The sequence below is a fragment of the Harpia harpyja genome, chromosome 1 (assembly GCF_026419915.1).
Source record: "Harpia harpyja isolate bHarHar1 chromosome 1, bHarHar1 primary haplotype, whole genome shotgun sequence".
NCBI lineage: Eukaryota > Metazoa > Chordata > Aves > Accipitriformes > Accipitridae > Harpia > Harpia harpyja.
In genome coordinates this window covers 95,791,449-95,806,205 of record NC_068940.1, presented here as the reverse complement: position 1 = coordinate 95,806,205, position 14,757 = coordinate 95,791,449, and positions in this window count along the sequence as shown.

Genomic DNA, 14,757 nt, shown 5'->3' with positions numbered 1-14,757 from the left:
TACAGGCAGGGGTGTGCAGGGCTGGCAGCCCTCCTGCTGCCTATCTCACGGAGCTGCCCCCTTCTTTACAGCTGCTGGACCCCTCACAGCAGAGGGGGGGATGGAGAGTCTCCTTTCATCCCCCTCTCACCACCTCATTCTCTCATTATTTTGGATCCCCACTTCCCCAAATGGGCCTTTTTACCATATGTGAAGACCCAAATAATTGGCTTGCTTTGTTGAAAGAGGACTGATATGAACTAAGCAAAATGTCCAGCAAGATGTAAATCCTGCTTTTGTGGAAAGAGCTTTGTGTGTGCATTTTTCAACCTGTAAAGCCAATTGATCCAGTAGTCTCAGAAACCTTCTGATAAACCAAAGCTACCTCCCTCGTCCTTGCTACATGAACCTATTTCACTCCTAGTCTCAGTTGTGTACTCTCTTACTATCTTTCCACAAAATGGAGATGTTTAAGAAATAATTATATTGGCTCATTACATTCTCAGCCTTTTATTCTTTAATTCTGGTGCTAATAAACACCAAAATTTATATCCCTCCTGCCAAACACTGCATGCCTTCAGGTGCTGGTATAGTTTATATGCACATTGTCTCTAAATCATCGTAAGTAGACTGCATATTGCCTGTTAGGTGAAGTCTAATGAGCAGTGTTATTTTTAGAAGCAGAACTATATCCTTTGATTTCTATTGTATTTTTTTATTGCTGGAATAATTTTTGTTTGTCTTGTGCTCTGCAGCTGCATATCAAGCTGAATGCTTTGGGGATTTGTTATTCTCTGCAACAAAGCCTAATATTCCTTCCTGGTCAGTATGTGACTGCACCTGGATCATCTACTGCATTTCTAATGTCTGTAACAGATATTTCCTGTTTTGGGATTCTTTCCATTGTTCTCTGCTTTGAACTTCACTTAACTTCTTTAGGCAAGATGTTTAAATGATTGAAGCCTTAGACACCCATTCCTGCATTAGTGACCCATTACTTGCTCTTCCTTCATTGTATGTAATGTACAGTCATGGAGTTTTTCAGGAGCTTTATCTTGTGTGATGATATCCTATTTTTAAACACAAGCTGTATCAGTGCCACCACATTACTTTTTAAACACATGAAGTTAAAATGATGCGAAGCCTTGGTGGATTCAGCTAAATTATTTTACAATGATTTCTTCTTGATTTAATTTAATTAATTAACTACACGTAACTGTGATTACAAGTGCTTTGGAGTAATTGCTGTCTCTTCCTAAGTGTTTGTGCAGAAGCTAAAACAATGAAGACAGTCCTATGAACAGTAATAAATTTAAGGAAGAAGGTTCAATTGTGTATTTTAATGAAATTTGTGTGATACATTGTTTATCTTTTCCCTTGGCTATAAAATGTGTAAATACATTAATAAAGACAGACAACATATACTGTTGTATATAGCACAGTGATTTAAAACCCCAAACTGAGAAACTTAGTTTCTTTGTTCACGCAGCAAACAAGTGAAAGAGCTTCAAATTCGAAGTTGCTGAATATTTTCTATCTTACTTAATGTTAACTTAGTAAATAAGAATACATCTAACATTAGAGAAGAATCTTGCAGTGAAGTGTTGAAATTCTCTTCAGACTAGCACTTGCTAGCTCCTATTAACAGTAAAAGAGAAGGAAAAAGATAAAATGTGCTAGAACAGTTGTGAAGAGAGGAAGTGTTTAGGTGATGAAAAAGTCAGAATTAAAAAGGAAGAATATAGCTATATATAGATGTGATAAGTTGAAACCACAAAGAGAATTGAAGTTTCCCTAGGTATAATCACACAAGCTGAATTCTGACAGAGGTATGCGAGATGTTAAGAAGATATAATGAATTATGAGTGGTCAGGACTAAAATATTACATTTCTCCAAAAATGGAATTCTCCCTAGTGCAGAAGTAAAAATGCTTTTAAGGGCCAGGATCTGAGTCATCCTTTTTTCCTTCCACTTTTTTTTTTTCCCCTCACACAGCTGTCAGGGACTTAAGTGGGATTTACTTGTGTGAGAAAAGATAAAAGTAGCAAGATCTAGTATTCTTAACAACGCTCCATCCAGCTGACTTTGTCACACTCAATTTATGAAACTTGACAAAGTTAGGAAAAATGAAAGAACGGAGTTGTGTTTGTTCAGGCTAAACATACCTAATAAAACGTTCCGGCTGGTAAGTACTTCACTTTTTGATTAGCTGTATTAGTCTAATACAGTGGAGTGAAATACACAGAAAATAATTGCACCAAAGATTTCTAAGACAGTGTTGTAGCCTGTTCGTAGACCATTAAAAGATAAAAAGGTATTCCAAACTGAACATGTGTATACATACAATTACCAATGATTCTTTTATTTTCCTTTGATGTACACAGAAAGAAAATCTTCAGAGGTGGGGGAAGGAAACTATGAATGAAATTCGTTCCAACTCCAGATATATTGTTCAAAAGCTAAACAGAACCAATGAGCGATGAACACCTTTCATGTGGCCATTTACTACTCAAACTGACACTGTCAACCTGTTTCAAGTTTCAAATGCACCTTCTTAGTAAAAGGCAAATTCTAGTTGCCTCTAGGAAACATAAATGACTGTAATCGAAATGGTATTATTGATAGCATAACACACCAAATGTATATCTGGTTATGTGCAAATGGTGGTTACTGGTTTCACTGGCTTCAATGAGCTTGTCATGAGCTTTGTGCTAAGCAATGTGTTTTGTGCTCAGCAATATGCTTAGCTTTGCCTACCCTGGGGAGCAGAACACATGAGGTAATTATGTTGTTTTATTAGGTCACTTTAATCACAAGTAAACACATCACACTTAAAGATTTCAAACTTTTCCATGCTGCCTCTTGGCACAACACGAGGAATGCCCTCTTCTTCATTGAAGGCTGGGTGGCCCACATTTCAGATCTTACTTGCAGCACCTCTCTGATAAGCAATCTGAAAAACCAGCTCAGAGTACCACATCCATATAGTTGTGTCCTGGATTAATTTATCTTTAAAATGAAGAGAAAAATACGGGAGGACAGAGGTCAGTGAGATGCCAGTAGAATTACAGACCTTTGCAATTTTGCATTTCAACTGAATGATGACTTTCACCATATGTATTTTCATTAATGTCTATCCCTTATGCTCTGCAGGGCTGCGATCTCAGCCAGACCCTTGCAGAGCAATGCACAGAAAGCAGGAAAGATGGAGCATGGACAACCCAGGCAGCAACAAGCAACAGATTTGTCTACACAAATTATCCCTTCTCATTCATGCACATGATTGTCTTAAGTACACATAAATAGATTTCTTTTCCTCTCCAGCCTTCTGTCAGACTCTCATTTTCACTGTGACCCAGCATCTAAGGTCCTACATATTTAGTCATGTATTACAGAGAAGGAGCTCCTGTTTGTCACACCACACGATGGATTTATGGCATCAAATAGCATCTGGGGAGGGTGTGCTTGTTAAATCAGATGCTGATTGTGGGTCATGCTAACCCATGAATGCAGGAATTGCAAGCACCATTCTGCAGAAAAGTGAGATGGGATGCAAAGAGCGACCCTCAGACATAATATATGAAACCCAACATAGTGCTATTCCCCCATGTGTTTGCCTAATAGCTGGTCTATTTCTTTAGGCCTAGCGTTATAGTTTTATTTTGTTAGTATACACATGTTTCAGATAAAAGGGAAGCATGAAGCCATTGGCTTGCGTAGACTAATCGCACCCTGGTACACCGAGAGCAGAGGAAACATGAATGTAAATGACTTAGTCACGAAACAGCTAGGGCAGGTATCAGATGCTCTGGCTCACTGCAGAGACAAATGCTTCTGACAATATTTAGCTGGTGCAGACCACCAATTCTCAAAGACCAGGATTTTCACAACAACACTGAACCAGCTGAAGCATCAGCTAAGGAAATTTTTCCAAGTACACCTTGAATATACAGCCCTTGTGACATAACTAACAGCACCGACAGTGTTTACAGGCATTGCACTGTAAACAGGTTCCAACACTGTAAAGCGTGAAATGTATGTGTCAAGTTTATTATGCTTCCCTTGCCTTGAGCTGATTAGTGCAAATTAATATTTCACACTAATCAGCATGAGCAGTTAGCACACAATTTGGATTTACGGAATTCGGCTGATTGCATTAAAAATGTATTTAGGCTATTTTTGCATTGTGCAAATAGAGCAAAAATACCTGAACTGCTTCCAATAAAGGTTTTTTGTATTAGTTCTAGTGTTAATGTCACCCTTCATATAGCAATATACTGATGACATGGTAGTGGCTTTTTGGATATCCAATACTTATAAAATCTGTAGTTCATACTGAATGAAAAATTCATGCTTAACATTTTTTTATAGGCAATGACTAGTCAAATTTTAAGTAGTTAAAAATATATTTTAAACATACTTTAAAAAAATGCAAATTATTAATAGGTAGTCTGAAATTTGATCCTGAAACTACCTAAGAAACTCGCTTCTCAGTTAAAATAGTTACTCTGGATATTACAAACATAAAACAGTATTTTCATTTAGCTTGATCAAACAATGCTTACATCAGTTTCCTGCTGTGAAGAAGAAACAAGAATGACCACTGGCCACACTAAAGACTAAATGCAAAACCCACCTGTTTACTCAGGCTTTCCCAAAACAGCACGCTTATTCTCACAGATCCTTTCAAAAACCAAACAAAGGCCCATGCAGATGTCCCCATCAATTTTTGGGAACATATAACCCAGTATCATTTCTGGAAAAGTTACTAAGGAAGTTGTCACTGACTTCTGTGGAAGCTGGCTCAGGTGCAGCATTTTCAGAATTTAATTTAGCTCATAGCTCTTGCAGTTGTCTAGAAAATCTTTGCAACATTGATTTCAAACACCAATTGGATGGCACAGGAACTGTTAGATCAATTTTTTAGATACTGTATTGGATTTCCAACAAGAAGACATCTGAGTACTTTCCACTAATTAAAAACACACATGCATGCACGTGCACACACACACACACACACAAACTTTATTCCAAATTAGGAACTAACTTTCGCAAATTAAACTCAATATTTATTTGGACCAGTCTCCCATCATGACTATGGCAAATTATGTCGGCATAGCAAGAAGATATATTGCCTTCTGTAGAAGGTCTGGCCAGTGGTGACTCCATGTTTTACCCAGTGCCAGACTCCAGAGCTGTTTTCTTGCCTCACTGACATCTATCTGAACTTCTTGACACCATTGGAGTAGCTCTGGATTCATAGTGGTGTAACCAAGAATAGAACCTGAATCTCAGCTGATGTGGTGACACACATTGTTCACCCAATGTTGAGAGTACAACTTCTAAGTTTGGTGATGTTTCTGAGATATCCTCAGGAAATAAAGGCCTCTGAGTTTTTTCTAAGGGCAGTATCTCCATAGGCCATAAGAATGTACTGTGTGGGGTGTTTTTAAGTCCAGACATGATACCTTTCTTCTTTGATTTGGCTTTGGGTTATGAGAGCCGATTCTTAATATCTTCTTGCTGAAGTGCAAAAACCTCAAGACAATAAGTGGAATATTATATAAAAGAACTATTGTAGTTCTCTTCCTTCAGACAAATAAAAGATGTCAGTATTGGGCTTGTTGGATGCCAACCCCGAATCCTGCAAGGCTCCTCCCCTAATGTGGATAGCTATTGTATGTTGTGAAATGCCCCTGAGCCATCTGCATCTCAGTATGAGGTCTGCTTTGTACCACAAAAATCAAATAAATATATTTCATTACCTAATAGTTATACATAATGCATAGTCTACCATTATAATTTAAATGAGGTCTCTTCAATTTTCTTATTTGCTGATCCAAATCCACCATTGCTGTTCCCTCTGATTTGCTTAGTAATACATATAGAAAATTATGTAATTAGGCTTGTCAGCACAAAGAACTTGTAATGTTCTTACACATACTATAATTGTGGCCCATTTGTCAACAAATGACAACTTTAATAAGAGAAGTGCTCACATCATATGGAATGTCCACACACTCCTTTAATAAACACTGATTGAAAAATTTACTGCCGCAGCAAGATGTTTTAGGACTTTAGCATGCGGAGGAGGAAAGTTCAACCATAACTGAAAACATATGTCCAGAAGAAAGATCCCAGCTCTCCACACTGTCAAGTCTTATTGCTGATTTAAATTTAGGCAAGTACATATAGTGTAGTATGTTAAACCTGGAAATCTGACCTACATGGCCAGCAAACCCGATTAGAGCTACCTGAACTAAAGCCGTGGTAGGGTGCTGTGTCTCCTCTAGATCCAAGCCAAATTAATATTTGCGCTTTTTCGGACTGCTGACCTTTATGCAGCTCTCATGCTCCTTTGAAACATTTCTATGCTTAATGTGTGCATGCCAGTGAAAAAGGGACAAAGTGCCTTCCTGTTGTGGGCTCCATGTTTGGCAAAGTCAAGTATGGACTGCTGCGGAGAGCTTTTGATTCACCTTTTGGCTGAAATTTCCTATTTCATATCTTGACATGCTGATCCAGATAGTCACAAACTAAACTGTGGTTAAAATGGCAGGCTTGCAGAATGTTATCTTGGGCAGCAAGGCCTCCTATTTAGAAAATTAGACTTCAAGCTGTTAGCAGAGACTAGAAGAGTTTGACAGGCAACTCATCTTGGTTTTCCTAGGAATGCAACACCCACCTCCCTTAGGTGCTTTGAAAATCCTGGCATAATTTATTTGTCTTTAATTTGTTTATTGAATTCTCTGTTAGAGCAGTGTAAGAATAATTTACAAAAGAAGAATGTGAACTATGAGATTCATATGTTTCCAAATAGAAGGAAAAACCTAGCAGCAAACTAAAGCTTTAATGAGAAGACAATGAATGATTAATTAGTTTCTAGTAAGTAACAGTATAGTTGATGACCAGTTAACGTGATAATAGAATAAAAATGTATGTACAAAAAGTGTCCATCATATTTAACCTTAGCATAGTTAGAGTAAAAAAGGTTAAATTGTATTGATTAATCAATTTTATTTATTTTTCTTTTACAAATGGGATAGAAGAAACTCAAACCCAATAAAATTCCTTATCTTTCGCTGGATTGTGTTGGTAGCTCATCTCAAGTGTTGAAGTCCTTTGGGTATCCTTCAGACAACTATTTGAGAATTTTCTAGTTTTAAACATATAATAACATGTCCTTTGGTCATTGTGAAAGCTGCAATGTGCTGTAAAACTCATTCTGTATTTATCCATCCCCATGTAATTGAATAAGTGAAAAGAAAACATTGTGGAGCCCTCAGGGTCTCTTCACTGCTGGCAGACCCAGCTGGTTACTGTGGAAAGGGGCACAGGAATCTTTTTTTAAAGTCACTGTGGTTGTGGTTGTGCCATGGATGTTTATCAGGATGGTGGCCCAGAATTAATGTGATCACTCCCAGAGCTAAAAGCCTACTGTGCATCCTGTGTTCACCCATTTGAACAGGATCCTGAAAGGTCAGGGTGACCAATGCATATGTCACACGTATGACAAACAGGGGTATATTCAGTTCTCTTCCAAGCAAATACATGAGTTGTACTCCTTTTCAAATGGAAACAAGGATGTCGTGTTTGTACCTAGTCTTCTGAGCATCATGAGAAATAATTTAAAAGCAGATATACTTAATGGACAGGTGTTCATTTCTGCATGTAATATCTGAGTGGAAAAATAAGTAAATATGAGGCAACTCTGGATAGGTATCCTATTAATGTATGTAGAAAACATGAATCACATATATAAAACCCCAGTCTGAAGGCTTATGAGTGAGGTATTCAAATCAAGCTTCAGAGCCTATTGTCAGAAGGCTTATGCTTTCATAGGCTTTGACTGGAAGAGAAACAGATCCCTAAATGGAGATGCCAAAAAACACCTCAACTCATCCCAGCTATACATTTCTCATAGCAAGCAAGTCGCGAACAACCTATAGAATACACCAAAGCAATACCACATCTATGACTTATGATTTATTCAGCACTTCCTGAAAATCAGAAGCCTTGGAGAAATCTCTAAATGAACTTGGCATGCTGGGACATCCAAAATCACTAAACACTCAAAAAATAATGACCAAACTGAATAAATTAAGAAACAGCTAATACAGTTGGGAAAAATCAGTCAGATCAGGAATATTTATGGAGAAAAAAAAAGTAAAATTATTAGTAAGTGTGCAGGTCATTTTCAGTCATTGGAATTACCTCTGTCCCAAGAAAGTTAGAGAAATGTGGGCATAAATAATGCATAATGATCAACTGTATGGTATTTGAAGACTTCTCTGTAGTAAAGTACCATATTCTGGAAACAAGTAATCTGAGTTAATTTGTGCTTGAAAAGTGTGGTTTAGCTCTCCTATATATAGGGAACACATGGAAACTGATCAAAACCTGTCTCAGCTGTGCTCTAAAAAGACAGAAATGTTTGTAAACTATGATACCGGAGAATTTCCATCTTGACTTTTGAACTCTTGGTATAATAGTTTGCTAGTTAGTTACTATGGTGATAGTGCCCAAAGCATCAGCAGCTGCAGCATCAAAAAAACTGTGAAACACAAGATTACCTAAAAGGAACAGATAACCTTGTATAAAGGAAATATTTATTTTTCATTTATATGTCTATCATCTCATTGTCATAGTGTCGTTGTTGTTAGTGTTAATTCTCTCAGCTAAATTCAGCTACCTACAAGTTAATCCACAGGTAGAAAAGTTACAGAGGAAAGCTCTTCACCTCACCTACTTTTCATGTGTCTCTTTGGGTGATACGAATAATTTTCTGGAAACACCTCTCTCTCTCCCCCGTCCCCCCTCCACTCCCCAAACTATGGTGTGAACTCATATAGCCTATTTAACTAGCTGAAATGGATAAAATGAATTGAACATAGGTCAACATTTGCTGTAGGCTTACAGATATTTTTTTACCAAGAGGCCTGCTGGAGTTAACAACAATAGATTATAAAAATTGCTGTAAATATGATGATACTATTACAGTTTATATGAAATTATGTAGTAACTGTATATATTCACACACATACTCTTTTTCTAGAGAAATAGATTGCATAATGTAAGTTTATGACCATGTGTGTGCAGTAGTTATAGTTTACTATCCATTACATATAACCACTGCAAAATCAGTTCCAATAAGTAATTTGAATTACTTGATTTTCTCCTCCTCTCTTTCATTTTCATTCTCTTATTTTACTTCTATGACAAGTCTGTCTCTCTGGATTTCAGTAGTACTGGTTATGACTAAAAGGATACATGAAGGAAAAGCATGATTACCTCTCTGCTTATTAGTACACAATATTTAACAATAGTTCAATGTAAAAAAAAAATCAAACTGAGCAGAGTACGTACATATGTACAGAAAATATTTTTTGTGATAATAAAACCATTTTGAAGGCACATTTTTTTTCTATTTTCTCTGTTTATTATGTACAAAGCATCTTTTATAAAAAATATTGTGAAAAGGGTGAGGTGAGGATAAAAATGTACTTAAAATGAATTTATACATTGGTTAGGTAGTTCTGTGCAGTGAGCAGAAGGCATAGCCCCATAGCAGTAAGAAAGACCTAATATTTAATATATTTGAGGAAGTAAAAGTAAAGAGAAAATGAAAGAGTTGTGAAGATATCTGCTTTTTGAAAATAGCTTTAGTGTATTGTTATTTGGCACATAATGTTCTGGCTGTATTATTTGATGCCCTGAGAACTGCTCCCACTCTTTTTAATCACTGCAGTGTTCAGCATCTCTGACACTCTGTCCATTGGAAGTCTAACTGCAAACCTTCTGAAATCATCTGAAGGATTAAAGGCACAGACCTTGATTAGTGTGAGAGATTTGGTACTTAATTCTGAAAGTACCTGAAACCCCCATTGACATCTGAAAATTTTCAGAATAATATGTCCCTGAAAAAAGACAGATCAAACCCAGTGAAAAGAATGAATGTCTTCTGATTTTTTATGAGAATAACCTCAGTCTAGGAATAAAGATTTTTTTATATGAAAACAGAAATCTTTTTCTTGCTTTTGCCAAATAAATGTGATATTCTTAAATGATGTGCAAAGAATTTGACACTGTCCCACGTCATCCTTGTCTCTAAATTGGAGAGACATGGGTTTGACGGGTGGACCACTCAGTGGATAAGGAATTGGCTGGATGGTTGCACTCAAAGTGTTGTGGTCAACGGCTCTATGTCCAGGTGGAGACCAGTGGTGAGTGGCATTCCACAGGGTCGGTATTGGGACCAACGCTGTTTCACATCTTTGTCAGTGACATGGGCAGTGGTATTGAGTGCACCCTCAGCAAGTTTGCTGACGACACCAAGCTGTGTGGTGTGGTTGACACACTGGAGGGAAGGGATGCCTTTCAGAGGGACCTTGACAGGCTTGAGAGAAGGGCCCATGCTAACCTCATGAAGTTCAACAAGGCCAAGTGCAAGATTCTGCACTTGGGTCAGGGCAATCCTAGGCACAAATACAGGCTGGGTGATGAGTGGAATGAGAGCAGCCCTGCAGAGAAGGACTTGGGGGTGTTGGTTGACAAGAAGCTCAACATGACCCAGCAATGTGTGCTTGCAGCCCAGAAGGCCAACTGTATCCTGGGCCACATCAAAAGAAGCGTGACCAGCAGGTTGAGGGAGGTGATTCTGCCCCTCTACTGTGCTCTCATGAGACTGGAGTACTGCATTCAGCTCTGGGGCCCTCAAAATAAGAAGGACATGGACCTGTTGGAGCAAGTCCAGTGGAGGGCCACAAAGATGATCAGAGGGCTGGAGCACCTCTCCTATGAAGACAGGCTGAGAGAGTTGGGCTTGTTTAGCCTAGAGAAGAGAAGGCTCCAGGGAGACCTTATAGCAGCCTTCCAGTACCTAAAGGGGGCTAGAAGAAAGATGGGGAGGGGTTTTTTACAAGGGCATGTAGTGATAGGACAAGGTGTAATGGCTGTAAACTGAAAGAGGGTAGGTTTAGATTAGCTGTAAGAAAAAGGTTCTTCACTGTGAGGGTGGTGAGGCACTGGAAGAGGTTGCCCAGAGAGGTTGTGGCTGCCCCATCCCTGGCAGTGTTCAAGGCCAGGTTGGATGGGGCTTTGAGCAACCCGGTTTGGTGAAAGGTGTCCCTGCCCCATGGCAGGGGGGTTGGAACTACATGATCTTTAAGGTCCCTTCCAACCCAAACCATTCTATTGATTCTATGATTTTTTTTTTTTAATTTCTGTAAAATAAAGCTGTTATACACACAGTCAAGTCTATTCTACAATGTAAATATCCTTTTCACACAAGAAAAGTTTCAGGTTCTGATTCTATGAGGTGTAGATGTTTCTCATCCTGTGGAGGGGATTCATCTGACCAGATGTAGACTTCCACAGTGGCAACATCCATGTCTGAGCTAGTCACATTAGCTTCTTTCCTTGTGACTAGGAAAAAGCAGGTATATTTATGGCATGATAAAAGTTAGTTAGATGTCTATTTTCAGATGACTCATGCCCTAAAATGCTTTTCACTCACCAGCTACGGTAAGAGAGATCCCAATAAGTCTGGCAAAATATTGATGGCTAAGGTTAGCTCAGGAGAATCACATCCTGTGTAAAGAATCTTGATTTTATGATGTCAAGCACCTCGTGCCTTTATGCTCTATTTCCTTTTTTTTTACTTTCCCTAAACTACTTGCTTCTGTTTTGAACCAGTTCTGAAGAGGACAGAAGGTGCAATGATTTCATCCACAATCCTGTTTCTAAACCTTATTGCTTTAGGAAACAGAGCTGCACAACAAGACAGAGGTGACTGAAGTAATGAGCTGCTCATGTTAGACAGCTGCAACAATCTGTCAATGAACACAATGAATACTAAGATAAGCCTGAATATCAGAATTTCAGGTATTTCATTCCAGTTCAGCAATTCATCCCACCTTGAGACAGGAGTTACCTTGTGGATGTTCTCTGTGTCTGTTTCCAAGGGTGAAGGTTGAGCCAAGACTTTGGATCTCACCAGCTTATGACTGATGAGGTGAGCCTTTTGGCCAGTTACCTTAGGCCATTAGAGATGGAGATACCATCTCCAAGCAGAGCTTGTTCTCCCTGTCCACAGGACCCAAACAAAGCCAGGAAATGAGGAAAGAGTGCTCTGCCTCTCCTCAGGGGCAGGCAGCACAGAGGGCAAGCAGGCCACTATGCAGACTGCTCTTCTCCTTGCCTCAAGGAATGGAGGGCCTCAGTTGAATTCCTTGTCACTTAGCTGACATACCACCTACTTGTCTCTGATTTCCTTCTAGAAAATGATAAAAAGTAGTCGCTATAAGAAAGAATATGGATGATTACTATTTCCCCAATTCTGCCAACATCTATGGAAATTCTTGGACTATGGATGCTTGAAGAATTCATTACTGTTCCATAAGGTAGAAGAACTGGATCTCGTAGCTCTCTGTTGAAGAAATCAGGTCCAGGAGATTTAAAATACATTTTAGACCTTCAAAATGCCTAGTTGTAAATCATAGATGATTCAGCCCTAGGTCTTTTTCACTAGTCTAGGGTTAGTGAGTTATTCTTCATTCTGTTTTATTTCCTACTTCTATTTTACTACTTTTTAGATGTGTTCTTCAAATACTATGGTGATACAGTAGTTTGGCAAAGATATGTACAAAAAAAGTTTAAAAGTATTTTGAAGCAAACTATGCACAATGCTGGTGAGAAAGCAATGACTGAAAAGTTATAGATGAATCTGGAAGCCCAACTTAGAAGAGCAATATGTAATTTGATGCAACATCAGAGCGCAATACAAAACAATATGAAGATCTTACCTTGATTCCTAAATCTTAGTGAAGATTCTCCAGGATAAGAATTGCTTAGTTGCACAGCAAATACTGTTCAGTCAAGAAAAAGGTCATGAAAACTCTCATAATAAATCAACATTTTTTTAAAGAAAAGCAGGTTCTATTCACACAATAATGTTTTTTCCTCTAGCATTTTTGCTGGTGTGGAAACGAGCCAGTACCAATGCCTACAGAAGTCATTGAGAAATTTTCCAGGCAAGTGGAATTTTCAGGGACAAGGTATATAACTCACACAGTGTTCATTTTTATTCACTCAATTACCATTTACAACCTGGCCTTAAGCTCATCAGGTGAAACTTCTGCTGAAGTGAAAACTTGTACTTATTTTCAGTGGATGCAGGATGTGATCCAGATGGGTAATAAACTCGTAATTTACAGGCATGAGCTATAGTCCTCTATAGAAATATGCATGAAGAAAAACCATAATGTGTGAGGATATTCCTTTTATTTCAGCATGTCTAAAGGAACACATATGCTGCCTTATTCATTCTTAGCAGCAAGGTCATTTCCCAAAGGACACGGAACAAAAAAAATTGATCTACAAACAGCTCTTATAGCAGTTACTAAATATCTAGCCTTGAAAATCACTTCTAAGAGCAGAGGACGTATTGTGTTATTGTATATTGTATTTTCATCTTTCACTACCAGAGTCAATATTTCCACTACCATCAGTCAAAGAATTGCACTTAGTCCAGCTGTGTACATTCAATTGCATAAAAGATACTCAGGTGTTACTACGAGATCTATTATCTGTGTTTGAGCCTTTGTCTAGGGAAAAAATAGGGAAAAAAAACCTTTTCAGTTAATTAGGAAATTTAATACTAGAGGGTTTAGCGATTTAAAATTGTTTCAAATGTATTTTAGGACACATTCTGCCATCCACCAAGAAACTGCAAAGCTGGGCTGAAAGCACAGGCTGCCCATCTAGTAGCTATAGCCACAACTGGATGAAGATTTGCTTGGCTGTTGAAGTAGAGTAAAAGGATAGGCAGGAATCAAACTATTGTGGATATTGATAGGGTGAGGAGCTTAAATGTGATGCAGAAAGGAAGTGGAATTGAATGTAAAGGAGAATTTAGAAAAATATTTACATAAAAATGTGGGGATAGAAGCAGAATGGAAGGAAGCAGATCCTTCCTGAGTGTTAGAGGAACAAGCACATAAATTGAAATAGTCACTGTATCTCTCTGTATGTGTACGCAAGTGTGTGGTGGAGGAGGAGTTTTCACTCTTCAAGGGAAAAAATGTCCGAAATTTCATGGGAAATGTTCCATAACCCCAACCACAAATGCTTTCATTTTCTATTTAGAGGCAGCAATAATGCAAGATCTGGAGAGGGAAAAAGGTGTCCTAGGAGGTTTCAGTTTGTGCTTTATGCTTCCTGTATTCCCCATAGCTGTGGATTCTGCCTTGTAATCTGTCTGAACCACGTTTTTTTTGTTGGTCCTTTCTCCTCAAAAAATAGTAAAATACTCTCTTTAAAGGGGAGAAAATTCAGTTTTCAGACAATTCTGACAACTAAATATTTGGGGTTTTATCTAAAAATTGTTAGTTTGGGGCATTTTGTGGGAAAAAAAAAAAAGGCAAAACATTTTCCATGAAGGGGAAAAAAAGAAACAAACCATTCCTATTCTTTCAACATTTCTAACATCAGGCACACCAGCAAGACAAAGAAGCTTTCGTCAGCAAATTGGCTGGGTTTGTAAGCACTGGCCCTGACCTTAGTTGCATGAGCTGATGCAGCCATGTGGAGAATTTATCCTTTTCCAAGGGAACTATGGGTGACCCTTCTGCTATCCCTTGTGACTTTACCACAAAGTCTCCTGGAATTTTAGCTTTTTGCTTATTGACCTAGCAACGGCAATGAGGGAGACATATCAGAATCTGCTCTTTTTCTTTTTTTTTTTTCCCCCTTTCTTTTCATTTCTTTTTATGGGAGTT